This window comes from Panthera onca, chromosome B1 (assembly GCF_046562875.1).
Source record: "Panthera onca isolate mPanOnc1 chromosome B1, mPanOnc1 haplotype 2, whole genome shotgun sequence".
Lineage (NCBI taxonomy): Eukaryota > Metazoa > Chordata > Mammalia > Carnivora > Felidae > Panthera > Panthera onca.
This window is the reverse complement of record NC_138342.1, coordinates 40,725,729-40,740,159: the sequence shown is the minus strand read 5'-3', so window position 1 is coordinate 40,740,159 and position 14,431 is coordinate 40,725,729.

Here is a 14,431-nt window from a genome sequence, read left to right as displayed (position 1 = left end):
CACCATATACTTCTAAAAATATTCACACTCACTAGTAACCAAAGAAATTAAAGCAATTAAATGCCATTTTTATCGGAAAATACTGAAATAAATACGATAGTGTTGTGGCAAAGATACTGTTAACTGGACAGTCTCTCATCCTGCCAGGGGTATATCTTTTCGAGAAGGAAACTTGGTGAATAACAATTGCCCTAAGAATGTGTATTTCCTTTGATCCAGCAATTCTTTTTCTAGGTGTTCATTATTAGGAAACAGTAAGAAAAAATAATTAAAAAAAATTTTTTTTAACGTTTATTTATTTTTGAGACAGAGAGAGACAGAGCATGAATGGGGGAGGGTCAGAGAGAGGGGGACACAGAACCTGAAACAGGCTCCAGGCTCCGAGCTGTCAGCACAGAGCCCGACACGGGGCTCGAACCCACGGGCCACGAGATCATGACCTGAGCCGAAGTCGGACGCTTAACCGACTGAGCCACCCAGGCGCCCCGAAAAAATAATTTTTTAATGAAAGCTGCATTGAGTGTGTATTATATACAGACACTCTTCTAAGCCTTTGCATGGACCATCTCCTTTAACCCTTACGATAGGCTTAATGGGGTTAGAAATTTGGCAAGTTGTCTCCTACTAGGGAGAGAGCCAGGAGTGGAACCCAAGCTTTTGGATCCCAAAGTCTGTCTCCTAAGCCTGTTGCAGTGTGGTTAAATCAATGAGTACACTAATACAGGAGACTGCTGTGCAGATACAAAGTACCATGCTTATAATCAGAGTTCTTAATCTGGAGTCCGTACATGAATCTAAGAACCTCTTGAAATGATGAACTTTTCTGTATATGTACTTTTTTTTCCCTGAAAAACGAGTCCATGAATTTTCCCAGGTTTCTTTTTTTTTATTTAAAAAAATTTTTTTTTAACGTTTATTTATTTTTGAGACAGAGAGAGACAGAGCATGAACGGGGGAGGGTCAGAGAGAGGGAGACACAGAATCTGAAACAGGCTCCAGGCTCTGAGCTGTCAGCACAGAGCCTGACGCGGGGCTCGAACTCACGGACCGCGAGATCATGACCTGAGCCGAAGTCGGCCGCTTAACCAACTGAGCCACCCAGGCGCCCCTAATTTTCCCAGGTTTCTAAAAGAGTCCAAGATCTATTTAGAGAAATAATAAGAATAAGGGAGAAGTTCCTGTGATAAAATCTTAAGTGATAAAACAAGCTATAAACACACACACATACACTTATATTCTAGTAAATATATTGAATATATATAAATTTAGAGGGAATTTCTCCAATGTATAGTATATCTGAGTGATAGGATTAAAAGTGATTTTTAGGGGTGCCTGGGTGGCTCAGTCAGTTAAGCATCAGACCGGCTCAGATCATGATCTCACAGGTCGTGAGTTGAAGCCCCATGTTAGGCTCTGTGTTGACAGCTCAGAACCTGGAGCCTGCTTTGGATTCTCCCTCTCTCTCTGCTCCTCCCCTGCGTGCACTCTGTCTGTCTGTCTCTCTCTCTTTCAAAAATAAATAAAGATTTTAAAAAATTTTAAAAAAACAAAAGTGATTTTTAGGGATGCCTGGGTGGTTCAGTCAGTTAAGCATCCTACTCTTGATCTCGGCTCAGGTCATGGTCTCAAGGTTCATGGGAGGGAGCCCTACGTGGGGCTCTGCAGTGACAGCACAGAGCCTGCGTGGGATTCTCTCTATCCCTCTCTCTCTGCCCTTTACCCTCTCCCCCCCACGCTCTCTCTCAAAGTAAATAAACATTTAAAAGTGATTTTTAGTTTTTCCTCTATATTTTATGGTGTTTCTGAATTTCTGCCATAATAGTATTTGATAATGAGAAAAGTAGCAATGTTATTTTTAAAATATAAAACCCAGAGGAAAAATAAATTCCACAAGTGTTGAGGGCTCAGTCACTTTAATCAATCCACAGGGAAAATAAAGGTTGATAGAGAAAAATAGGCAAAAGACAGACAATATACAATAAAAAAGTGTATGCTCTTTATTAAATGGAAAAAGTTGTACTTCTCTCGTCATTAACTAAACACAAAATATGAAACTTAAAATCAAACCGACAAAAATTCTCAAAGTCAACAACATCTAATACTGGAAATGCAATGGAAAAAGCACTCAAACACCTTTGACGGTGGTGAGGTATTTGATACAGCTTCTGGGCAAAGCAATTTGATAATACAACCCTGCTTCTGGAAATTTTTTAAAATTAGAATTATTTCAGGTGATGTGCCAGAAACCCTAACTCACACTGGTTTAAGGCCAGAAAGGGCATTTATTGACTCATGAAAATGAAAAATCTCCAGCTGTGGCTGGCTCCCAAGTTAAAATGAGGACTCCGTCCCTCTCCATTTCTCAGCTCTCCTTTCCTCTACTGGTATCTTCATTTTCATGTATACTTTCTCCGTAGGGAGGTTCAACAACTTTCCATACAGTTTTCGGCAAATAGAGCGTTCCTATGAAATCTTTCGTAAGCTGGAATGGTGTAAAGGGAAGAAGCCATTACCATTCATCTATGCAGGAAAGTTTCTGAGCATTCCTAGACCCCCCAAGTCGACTCTCTTATGTTTTTCTGATAACTTAAAACACATCTTGCTGACGGATGAATGTAATAAATGGAGATAAAACAGAGATGCTCACAGACACAGTTCAAAGCTGTGGAGCCTTGCTGCTGGGATGCTAAGTGTAGTTCTTGGGGGAAAGAGCTTGGTGAGGCTGCTCTCACTGCTGGGGGAGAGCTGCCTCCGTCACAGCTCATTGCAAAACAAACTCTGAATGCTATTTTCCCCTTTCTCCTTTTATCGTTTTAGTATAAAAGGGAAAATTCTCTTCAGATTTCTTTTCAAACAGGTGCTAACGTAGGTCTTTCATAAAAGTGAAGTGGCCATGTGCGAACTTTGGAAAAGCCAGGGATACCTGTATATCTTACCAATTTAAACCCCCCATGGAAAGAGAAAGCCTGCTTCCCAATAATTCCCAGAACAGTCTTGGGACGAATTTGGTCCGTGACTTTCCCCCAGCCCATCCTGCTTGTTCTGATAACGCATCAGATCTCAGTCATCTTGTAAGAGTATCATCTTGTGCTGTTCGATCATGTGAGTCAATTGTACACTTCCTAGTCACTACCAAAAAGCCATCAGGAGAGATTTGATTTAATCCGATTCTCCTTCTCATGTTATCTCAGAGACTGCTCCAGAGAAGCCCTCGGCTTTCCACATATCCCTTCAGTGCTTTGCTTTACACAGAAAGATTGTTCTCTTTTTTTTTTTTTTTTCTGCTGATCGTCTGTTCTTCAACCAGTTTGCATCCTTGTTTTTATCTCTCCTTTAACTTTCCCGTCACTGCCAACTAACCTGAAAAGTGAGAGGTCTGTTGCTTTCTTGAAGTGCTAACATTTCAACATGTTTTCGATGCATGGAAGACTGTAGTGAGGACATCACGTAGCCTTCATTGAATGGCATAAAGCTTGTATCAGGAGACATTTGTCATCTGATAAACTGAGAAGGAGAAAACAGTATCTACAAAGCTCTAGCAGGATATTAAACTGAGAATTTATTTGATCCGAACATGAGAAAAAAAATCTCCAGTGATGTTTTTCAAGATTCCCAACTGAAAAATTACCTCTTGTTACCAGACCATACACTAAATAGGAAAAATGAGATTTTTTTTTAAAAAGAAGTTTTATTAAAATTAGACTCCACTAATTGGTTTGGATTTGGTTTTTTTTTTTATAATTTTCATCATCCTATACAAAATAGATAAATCATTAACATTTTTTAATTTAAGAAATGTTATTTCGAACCACTCATTTTTATTTTATTTTTTTAAATGTTAACTTATTTTTGGTAGAGGGAGAGAGAGAGACAGAGACAGAGCACAAGCAGGGGAGGGGCAGAGAGAGAGGGAGACACAGAATCCAAAGCTGGCTCCAGGCTCTGAGCCGTCAGCACAGAGCCTGATGCGGGGCTCGAACCCCTTAGGTGAAATCAAGACCTAAGCCAAAGTTGGATGCTCAACTGACTGAGCCACCCAGATGTCCCTAAACACTCTTTAAAGATGAGTTTCTCTTGGAATAATTTAAAACCTCTTGTCCATTACAGAAGAAGCTTGCTCACCCATTTAACCTTAGTCAGTAATGATATGTGTTGGAGAATAGTAATGAGTTCTGGGTTCATGTGATCCTAAGACAAGACTGTGGTTTGTTAATAATTTTATATTTCATATTTTTTTCTTACTTTCGATATTGAATTAGTCTTGCCATTCAATGGATATGAGCATGATTTCCCATGGCTGCTGCTTACCAGTATCTGTCATTGCTATCCATTGCCCTACTTCGTCTAGAATATTGACTGGGAGGTAGTAGATAAAGTCGCTGCTTTTCCCCCATCATTTCTGTAAAATTGTGCTGAAAGGACTTTATGGGGGCTTGAAAAATGGGGATTGAGAGTTGGTACTAATGATTTTCATCATACTTGCTTAGACTCTCTCTCTCTCTCTCTCTCTCTCTCTCTCTTTTTAAGTAGGCTGATGCCTGGCACAGAGCCCAAGACGGGGCTTGAACTCACCACCCTGAGATCAAGACCTGAACTGAGATCAAGAGTCAGTAACTTAACCAACTGAGCCATTCAGGTGCCCCAGACTCTCTCTTAACTAATCAAATATTAGTTTTAACTAATCTTAACTAATCTAGTTTTAACTAATGTAACTAATTTCCCTAGATTTTAACTGATTTAACTAAATTTTAACTAATCTAATTTTAACTAGTCTTAACTAATCAATTAATGACTTTCCTCCAAAATCTGGTATTTTAGAATACATATGATACATATAGGTATGTATACAAAGTGCGCATATATATATAGTTTCTTCTATTTCTCTAGACCTTTCAGAGTTGGCTGTGATTAATAGACATGGATCCCTAAAATTTCAGAGTTCTTTTCATAATATTGTGTTATAGCAACTCGATTCAAACACTGTATTAATCTCCCAGTGTTTTGCTAGACAGGAGAATGATAGAGGTTGACATAAGGTACGTTTCATGTTCTCAAGGACTTTGCAGCTCCTTGAGAACAAAAGCATACAGCTAAGGGTACAAATGCAAGGCACATTGTGATGAACTTTATATATTCAGGTTCACATGAGATGAGAAAGATCAATTCTGGCTGTGGAGTCTAAGTCTAACTAACCAATGAGTACTGGACTTTCAACATGTAAAGCAAGGCCAAGGACATTCTAGGGAAGGAGACCAGCTTGCACAAAGTCTTAGGAGCACATTACTTCCCCTGGGATCACGGGGAATGGAGCAGGCATACACAGTGGCAAGGTCAAGAAACAAGATGGGGCAAGGTGGGTAGTGAAGGCAAATCTTTTAGGGTCATTGTTGCCATGTAAAGAGCTTGAACTTTATTCTGGGACCGCAGAAAGTGAGCTAAGTTTTCTGTACAGGGAAGTGACATATCCAGATTCAAGACTCAGAAAGACAATTCTCCAAGCTCTGGGTAGATGGATAGAAACAGCACAAAGAACAGGGAGAGAGTCAAGCAGGAGGCTGACTATGGCCATAGAAAATAATGGCAGCTCATAGCACAGAGTGAGCATGGAAATTGAGAGGAAAAGGTACATTTGCGGTGAAGGAGAGAAATGATTCAAAGCAAAATTAAGCTCTAATTTGAAAGATGAGGTGGAGGGTAATGATATGAACTGAGATATAGAATACAGGCAAAATAGCAAGTTTGAGACTCAAGTAGCAAAGTGTTAGATGTGTTGAGTATAGGATGTTTGGAATGTCCAGTTGGAGTCTAATATGCAAGTGAACGTCAATTTGAAGCCTATGGCAGAGACCTGGGGAGCAGACATAAACAGCTCAGGTCATGATCTCATGGTTCATGGGAATGAGCCCCACGCTGAGCTCCACACTGACGGCACTGAGCCTGCTTTGGAATCTCTCTCTTCCTCTTTCTCTCTGCCCCTACCCTACCCTCTTTATGAATAAGTACACTTTAAAAAATGTTGCTGTTCTAGATTTACTTATGGGCTCTTTTTTTCTTCTCCCTCTGCACTTTCGTAGGTAGATTTCATTAACTCATCTGGCTTTCGCTATGAACTGTAGAGACTTACTCCCAGATCTCCATGTCTAGCCCCAAATCTCATCTGAGCCCTAAATCTACTATCCATAACTGCAAATATTCCTAAAGCAGAATTCCTTCTATCCAGCCCAAACCTGTATCTCCTCTTCTTCACTTTTGTTAATAACACGGCTATCAGCAGTCGCTTGCCTTTCTATACATGTTTCTCTAGGAATACATCCATCCTTTTCCTTCTTTGGGAAATACCAATCCATTCCTTAACGTTTACTTCAAATCTCACTTTCCCTGTAAGCCCCTTTAACTCATCTTTCGTTTCCCTCTTAGAGTCAGGCGCTATCTTCTTTGGTTTCCCGGATCACCATTTTGGACCTCACCCACACCTGTCAATATTTTTTGGAAGTCTACCTTCTCCAGGAGACTCCAGGTATGTTTGTAGCAAGAGCTGTGCTAGGGCTGTTGTGTGTCCTAAGCATTGCCTTTGCATACTTCCTATCCTGAAATAGGCCTGCTTTGTGTATAGTTGAATGAATGGCAGATGGATTGATGAACGGGTGTGGTCTTATCCAACCAACACAGAGGGAATCGAGAGTGTGGCTTTGGTGTCGAATTGTCACCTGGTGACAACATTCACTTCTGTTAACTCGGCTCTGATTTGTAGTCTGGTAACGAAAGTGGAATTATTGCCCTTAGCATACCAGCTGGTTTTCTGCAGTCTGTGTTGCGGCAGCCGGGTGTTGCCAATCATTGTCACAAAGCAGTCTCAACAGTCCTGCTCCAAATGACCTGATGTGCAGCTGCCTGGGCTGCGGGTTGGAATGTTAAATGACATCGTGTTTCTGCAGCTAGCTGAGCCGCTTGAGTCACAGCCACAGTAAAAACATTTTAACGAAATTAAAATCTCTGTGGAGGAGGGAAAGCAGAGGATAAACAAGGTTGGACAACACACTGAGACGAGAGCAAAGGCAAGAAACAGAGGCATTGGAATTGCCTAAATCGTACATTCAGCTATAGTAGGAAAGTAGAGATTAAGACAGAGAGGTCTACACATGTGATTTAAAATAGTCTAAAATTTGCTCCTCGTTGAATTTGAAAAAAAATAAATAAAATGAAACTTTTCTAGAAAATACATACAGTAAATTGAAAGGGGCCACAGGGCAAATAAATAAAAGCTATCTCCCGTGAGAGCAAATTGAAATAGATCAATTACCGCTTGTCACTTCCTATTTCCAAATGAATGAATTACTTTCTAAAAAGCCTGTGCACTGCTGGGTTTGGCACAAAGAAGGAAATTCCTGTTGTGCATCTCACGCAAATGGAAAATGGGGTGATAAAGTACCTCTGCTTCTTTAGGGAATTGACATAAATAATTCTTGCTAATATAGGAAAACTAGAACTTCAAAAATCTTTATGGTAAGTTAGAGCCCTGAGGAGCACATTGTATTTTACTGTGACTTAAAGGAGTATTGCCAGTGTCACCTTGAGCAAGGGAAAGAAAAAGGGATCTAAAAACCCTAAAATATAAGATAGCTTTCTTACACTGGTTGGCCCCACTTGGAAAGGAAGAGTGAGTTGTCTCACTGCCTTCCAGACCCTGCAGGTACAGAGTTGAGTTAGAGGAGATCTCTGCATCTCACAGACAAATGTAGGACCAGACAGAGCCTGACATCAGGGTATCAAAGAGCCCAAAGGCAGGACCCCAGGACCCCAGGAGGGTTTGGAGGCAGGCACTGAAGGTCGGGAATTTGCTTTTCTCTCTGTTTCTTTTCCTACTTCCACAGACAGCAGAGGAACAGGACCTGTGTAGACACAGAATCATGGGGGGTCTGCTATGTTTAGCATGAGGGGACTGGAGTCCTGGAGGGGTTGAGGGAGGAATGACAAGAGATGAGAGAGACAGGCAGGGGTTAGCAGATTGAGCTTAATTCTGTAGGCTGTAGAGGGATGAGTTGATAAGCAAAGAGGATGATACTTTTAAGGAAAATCTCCGGCAGCAACATGGAGGCCAGCCGAAATCCATGACTCTCAGTCATTTTCTACTCTGACATCTGTGTTCATGTCTCCCTATCCCCCCCATGTGTAACTACTACAGGGGTTTCCATCCTGAAGAAAGAAGAATGAAATGTAAGTTAAGGTCGTGACTTGAATCCACTCCAACTTTTTTTTAATGTTTATTTTATTTTTGAGAGAAAGACAGAGCATGAACGGGGGAGGGTCAGAGAGAGGGGGACACAGAATCGGAAGCAGACTCCAAGCTGTGAGCTGTCAGCACAGAGCCCAACATGGAGCTCAAGCCCATGAACCGTGAGATTATGACCTGAGCAGAAGTCGGATGTGTCACCGACTGAGCCACCCAGGCTCCCCCACTCCGAGTTATTTTCAAGTAAATTGATCACAAACTTTGGTACCCGCAGTTATTACTAAATTATGTGCAGTGCACCTCATAATTGATCATGAAAGAGTCACGATGCCATGGCTGAGAACCACTAGAGCAAAGATGGTCATCTGTGCTCCAAAGACAGCTGGGCGTTCACGGGAGGGATCTTGGGGACTAGGGGGAAGCTAAGAGGACAGAGCTCTGACACCCACCCCCCCTAAAAAAAAATCCCACACTTCAGCTGGAGAAGCTGTACTTTTATCTCATCATTGTAGGCCTTTTGCCAAAATTTTGTTTCAATAAGGTATTCCACTACTTGAAAAAAAATATCTTGCAGTGGACAGAAGATAGGAAAGATTGGAGGCAGATAAATCAAATAGGAGATCGTTGTAATAGTCTGGGTGAGAAATAATAAAATTAGTTCAGCTAAATCTAGTTGAATGTATAAATTAAAGCTCATAACTCAACGTGAATCACAATACTCAAGATATAAAGTATTTCTGGGGCACCTGGGTGGTTCAGTCAGTTAAGCGTCTGACTCTTGATCTCAGCTCAGGTCTTGATCTCAGAGTTATGAGTTCAAGCCCCACATTGGGCTCAAGATTAGAAGGCATTTCCATAATATATCCAATAGGAAACCATATTGCTAATTTATTTTGACATGTGATGGGGTACAAATAAATAAAATATTTTATAACAGCACTTCTCAGACTTTGATGGATACAGACAGCACTTGGCAATCTTGTTAAGATGTAGATACTGATTCACAGGATCTGGGGGCCTGAGATTCTTTCTAACAACTTCCCAGGAGATGTGTACTCCAAGGACCACACTTTGAGTAGCAAGGTATCAGAGAATCCTACCAAGAATTGTAAGATTTCAAAAATATTCCTAGCCCAATGAAACGGTCTCTGAGTTCAGAGACCCTTAGATTTAAGTTCAGGGTTTACCACTTACACATCACAGCTGACCTCTCAGTCTGTCTCCACGTCTAATGATAGTACCTGACTAACCGGTGAGGATTAGGAACTAATACAACATAGGAGCGCCTGGGTGGCTCCGTTGGTTAAGCATCTAACTCTTGATTTTGGCTCAGGTCATGATCTCACGGCTGTTGAGATCGAGCCCCGAGTCAGGCTCTGAGCTGAGCATAGAGCGTCCCTGAGATTCTCTCTCTCCCTCTCTCTCTCTGCCCCTCCCCCGCTCACGCACACACTCCTGCATGCAAGCTCTCTCTGTCTCAAAAAAAGAAGGGAAATAATACAACATAAATTATTAGTACCATGCCTAGCTCCTAGCAAAAACTTAGTCAATATTAGATTCTTATTTTCTAAAAGCCGTTGTAAGAGTGATCCACAGACTGCCTTTAGCAGAACCACTGTGGCACCGGCTGACAAGGCAGACACAATGATGACAATGTCATCACTGGGACCCTGTGTCAAACCTGCCGACCCAGAAATTCTGAGGAGGATGGGCATTTTTCACCAACCCCTTTGTCCACTCCAGCTGGGGGACCACCGCTGGAAGCTACGTGCATGTGTGGGTAGCACGGCCAAACCACTTCCAAAGAGCATCTGTTTAGCACGCAGAGCCAAACCTTGGCTCACACCGCGACCTGGCTTCCTGTAGCAGGTGGAAGGTGAAAGAAAGGCAGTGTGGTCACTGGGCTACAGCGATTATAACCTCTTTAGAATCGAAGCAGATACCTACGTCCTGCTTCGCTGTACTCTTTATCCGCAAGAAGCTCGGGTCCCAGGACAAAAAAAAAATGCCAGCTTGAGCCTTCTTCCTTCCCCAACGGTCACGCAGGTTTCTTGCCAAGGTAAGAGGAGCTGCGTCTTTTCAGACCAATTCTGGGCAAAGCTGACCCTGGCCTGAATATCAAAGTTGGTCCAAGTTATTTCTGAGGGCTTTCTACTTGGATTTCCCCCCGGCACACCATCTTAGCCTATTTTTTAGGACTCTCTTCTCTGCTAACCCCCGGTACCCTGTGCCACCTAGCTCTCCCAAACCTCTACTGAGGTGTCTTCTCCCTCATCTATAATCCCATACTTCCTTCCTACCTAGCAAACTACTTTGGCAGAGGTGGGCATCCTTTAGAAGAAAACTGTCGGCTGAACCAAAGTCCCATCTGGAAGAATTTGACCTAACTCCATGACAAGGGGGACCAAAATTAGCACTACCTACAGACAAAGCCAGGACTTTAGTTAGGAAGCAAGGTTAAATATGCTCTAACACATGATTACATGATCTTTGGAGTCCCCAGAATTACAGAGTATAACTTAAATTTAGCCCTAGAAAAAGACAGATATGACTAGTTGTCTGCCATAGACAAATCTCAAAAACGGTCCACAGGAGGGGTGCCTGGGTGGCTCAGTTGGTTGAGTGCCTGATTTTGGCTCAGGTCATGAGACTTTGGCTCATGTCATGATCTTGTGGTTCCTGGGTTCGAACCCCGTGTCAGGCTCCTTGCTGATAGTTCAGAGCCTGGAGCCTGCTTCGAATTCTGTGTCTCCCTCTCTCTCTGTCCCTCCCCTGCTTGTGCTCTGTCTCTCAAAGGTAAATAAACATAAAAAAAAAATGGTCCACAGGAATATCTATTTTTGATCAAATAGATTTGATTTGATTTAAATGAACCCAGGAGGGCCCATTTGATTTAAATGAACCCATGAGGGCCAATTATTCATTTCTTTTTTAAAAATAAATGTTTATTTATCTTCGAGAGAGAGAAAGCACGAGTGGGGTAGGGGCAGAGAGAGGGGGACAGAGGATCTGAAGTGGAGTCTGCACTGACCATGGGGAACCCAAGGCGGGGCTCAAACTCACAACCCCGTAAGATCATGACCTGAGCCAAAGCCGAACGCTTAACCAACTGAGCCACGTAGCTGCCTCCCAATTAATTCATTTCTAAAATCTCTTGCACCTGTACATATTAGGCAGTCAATCAACAAATTACTTATTGGATATCTATCATGTGGCAGGCTTAATTTAGGTTCTGGGGATACTACTGCATAGATTGCATTTATACGTTTAGCTTTTAAACACATAAATAAGTTAATTTTAGGTGATTATACAATAATATGCTGTAATACAGGCCATGAAGAAGAGAAAATAGAATAATGTGGCACGCGGGTGGGGTGATTAGGGGAGTCTTCTCCCTGAACGTAGCATTCGCGTTGAGGTCTACATAAGGGAAATACGGTAGCACACAAGCGTCCAGGGGAGCAGCATTCCAAGAAGAAGGACAGTAATGCCAAGATCTTGGGCTAGGAAAAACTTGGCATGTTTTCAGGGACAGAATGAAGGCACCAACACATGTTTACATTAAATATGTGGACATCAAATATCTCCTAACAGATATGATTGGGAGCCTCAAGCAGAATCTGAACTATGGCATGAACACATTAACAATTACTTTTCTTTTAATCCAATAAGCATTAAGCACCCCCACGCCCAGCCGGCAGGCCTTCTGCTGCATGCAGAAGATAAGAGACGCATCCAGAAGTGTCTGCCCTGAGTAGCTCAGAGCTGGTGATGGCAACTGATATGTAAGACACAGTTAAAGCCACCTTCCAAGTCAGTTACAGCAGTGGAGGAGGAGTGTCATGAGGGGGGCTGTGGAGGCTTAGAGGAAGAAGATCTCACTCCTCCAGAAGTATGGAGAGCTTTCACATGAGGGGTGACCTTGGAGTTGAGCCCTTAAAGATGAATAGGATTTAATAAGGTGAATCATTCCCAGCAATCTCGTGGGCTAGATATTCTGAAAAATCCTCCAGTTACCAAACGTGGAAACCACTGAATTAAATACAGTGAATATCCTTTGAAAACCAGGAATATATAATAGTGAACTAGTGTCAAAACCCCATGTGGTCTTGAGGGCATTTGCCAGGACTAGGAACCCAGAGTTCTCCGGGTGGAGGGGGATGGCATGGGGGGAGGACAGGACACAAGAGACAGAGCCTCAGGCACCAAGAGCTGGGATGTTGGAAGTGAGACACCCCACATAAAGGAATCCTGAAGAGGCACAGCCTCTTCAGAAAGGCAGGAGAGAAAGCTATCTGCACCTTAGCAAAGATGAAGCATGTAAAGATTAATGAACTTGTTCATTTCAGTCTAGGTGCTGGGGACAGAGAAGAAAGAAAAGATAGGTCTCCTGAGAGAATCAATTACCACAGTTGGCCCTTCTCTCACTCATACTGATTACACTACTAACTCCGTTTACACCATAGGATTCCCCAAGGCTCAAGAATGGGCAGGTCCATGTACTGCAAGAAAGTAGTGTGAAGGATGGGCTAAAATTAGGATTCTTAAAAATGTTTATTTATTTATTTATTTATTTATTTATTTATTTATTTATTGAGAGAAAGAGATAGAATGTGAGTGGGGGAAGGGCAGAGAGAGAGAGAGAGAGAGAGAGAGAGAGAGACACAGAATTCGAAGCAGGCTCCAGCCTCTGAGCTATCACCACAGAGCCTGACTTGGGGCTCGAACTCACAAACTGAGATCATGACCTGAGCTGAAATTAGATGCTTAACTGACTGAGCCACCCAGGCTCCCCTAAAATTAGGGTTGTTTCAGGGGCAGTTGGGTCCACCCTGAAAGTCTGTACATTTCTTGGTGTGTAAATTACATTTCAATAAAGGTTTTTTGTTTTTTTTCACAGAAGAAGAGAAGAAGGAGGAGGAGGAGGTGGAATTAAATGTCCAGATCTACTACCTAGTTTATGTCTCTAGACAACTTCCCCTAGACTGCAGATTTCCTCTCTGGAGAGGGTAAAAGATTTTGTGGGGTTGCCTCAGATATAGTTGAGGGGACAAATACAGTAAGAAAAAGTAATAGGTGAATGTGCACACACAAGATCCCACGACTGACTACCCTAGCCTTCTGCCCCCGATTTGGCTCCAGAAATTGGCATATAGAGTCAAAAGAGGACGTTGGAGTCTCCCTAATAAAATTGCCCACCCCAGATCATCGTGAAGGTGTTCAGATCTTCCAGTCAGCATTTTAGCCTCCTTCTCTTAAGAATGAACACACAACCAAAGATTACTAGACACCAATGGAAAACTTCCACTGTGGAAGATAAAGACCCCATACACACACAAAAAAACCAAACAAGCAGGCAACCTATTGAAATAGAGACCAAGCAAAGGAAGTAAGACTTTTTAAAGTTACAAAAAGCACCTTTCAGACATGGGTATTGCAATCGCAAAATAAGAACTGGCTGCCACAAAAAGGACCATTTAGAAAACAACAGAAAGAAGAGGCGTTAACGTTTTTGAATATGAAAACAGGACTGAAACACTCAATCACAGAGTTGGGCCATAAAGTTAACATTTTCTATTTTTTTTTTTTAACGTTTATTTATTTTTGAGACAGAGAGAGACAGAGCATGAACAGGGGAGGGGCAGAGAGAGAGGGAGACACAGAATCGGAAGCAGGCTCCAGGCTCTGAGCCATCAGCCCAGAGCCCGACGCGGGGCTCGAACTCACGGACCGCGAGATCATGACCTGAGCTGAAGTCGGATGCTTAACCAACTGAGCCACCCAGGCGCCCCAACATTTTCTATTAAATAAAGCAAAATGCCGGAGGCAGAACATAGGAGAGAACGATTACAAAAATTAAAGGGCGTCTTAGTTCGGGAACTATAAAAAAGTGCCATAGACAGATAGCTGTTCAACAACAGAAATGTGCCTCTCACAGTTCTGGAGGCCGGAAGTCCGAGATTGTGGTACCAGCATGGTCAGCTTTTTTTTTTTTTTTTTTTTTTTTTAAATTTTTTTTAACGTTTTATTTATTTTTGAGACAGGGAGAGACAGAGCATGAACAGGGGAGGGTCAGAGAGAGGGAGACACAGAATCTGAAACAGGCTCCAGGCTCTGAACTGTCAGCACAGAGCCCGATGCGGGGCTCGAACCCACGGACCGCGAGATCATGACCTGAGCCGAAGTCGGCCGCCCAACCAA